Raw genomic sequence first — 1503 nt, 5'->3', positions numbered from 1 at the left:
AGGTGTAAGGTAAATTTGTGGCCGTTTCATCTGAAAAATATGAATTATTTTGTCATTAAGGTAGACTAAATGTATGAAATGTAATTGATTAATAAAATAATTCTGACTACATTGTGCGTGATTCATAAGCATAATCATGCAAACATGGACTATCGACTAAACCATGTATAATAGAACCTGTAAACTAACTCACACGGAATGTAAACTCAACTATGTGTGAAAAAATAAGCGAGAACTGAAAACTATATCAAGCAGACATGATCATAGACTAAACCATGTATAATAGGATAATTATGTGTGAACTATAAACTAAATCACACTCGCACTGACTGTAAACTAAACCATGTGTGAAAAAATAAGTGTGAACTGTAAATTAAATCACGCAGACATGGGCTTTAAACTAAACCATGTACAATAGGATATGTGTGAACTATAAACTGAATCACACTCACATGGACTGTAAACTAAACCATGTGTAAATAGGCGTGAACTGTAAACTAAATCACGCAGACATGGACTATAAACTAAGCCATGTATAATATGATAAGTGTGAACTGTAAACTAAAGCACACTCACATGGACTGTAAACTAAACCATGTGTAAATAGGCGTGAACTGTAAACTAAATCACGCAGACATGGACTATAAACTAAGCCATGTATAATATGATAAGTGTGAACTGTAAAGTAAATCACACTCACATGGACTGTAAACTAAACCATGTGTAGAAAATAGGCGTGAACTGTAAACTAAATCACGCAGACATTGTCTATAAACTTAAGCAATGTATAATTGGATATGCGAGAACTCTAAACTCAATCACACTCACCAGGAGTGTAAACTAAACCATGTGTAGAAAATATGCGTGTAAACTAAACCATGTGTATCATCGGTAAACTAAATCACTAAGACATGGTCTATAACCGGAGCCATGTATCATGGGATGTGTGCGAATTGTAAACAAAATCACACTTACATGTACATGTATTATAAAACTATGTGTGAACTGTAAACTTTATCAAGCAGACATAGATTATAAACCAAGTCATTTATCATACGATGCGTATAATTGTAAACAAAATCACACTCACATGGATCGTCAACTATATTGTGTTGAAAATGTGTACTAAATGTTAACTAAGTCACGCAGACATAAAACTATATATTAAGCCATGTATACTAGAATATGTATAAATGCAACTAACACGGACTGTAAACTAACCTTGTGTTGTAATCGTGTTTAAACTGTTGTAAAACCAGTCATAGAATTTAACACTGGTCCAAGGCCAGTGAAAATTAGTTCAGGTCAGTGTAAATTTTAAGAAAATTTGATTAAGTGTATAGTAGAATAAATTCAAAATTAGAATTCAGAACAGTAATTTTGAATCTTAAATTCAATGACTGAAAAACTAAAACAGTGAAACATGAATGTATGGAAATTATAAACTAAATCACACTAACTGTATTTAGTTGGAGTCAACAAAAAAAAAATGTAAAATTAAAA

This window comes from Ruditapes philippinarum, unplaced genomic scaffold (genome assembly GCF_026571515.1).
Source record: "Ruditapes philippinarum isolate M1 unplaced genomic scaffold, ASM2657151v2 ctg6132_1_1_1_1, whole genome shotgun sequence".
NCBI lineage: Eukaryota > Metazoa > Mollusca > Bivalvia > Venerida > Veneridae > Ruditapes > Ruditapes philippinarum.
Note: the sequence above shows the minus strand (reverse complement) of the source record.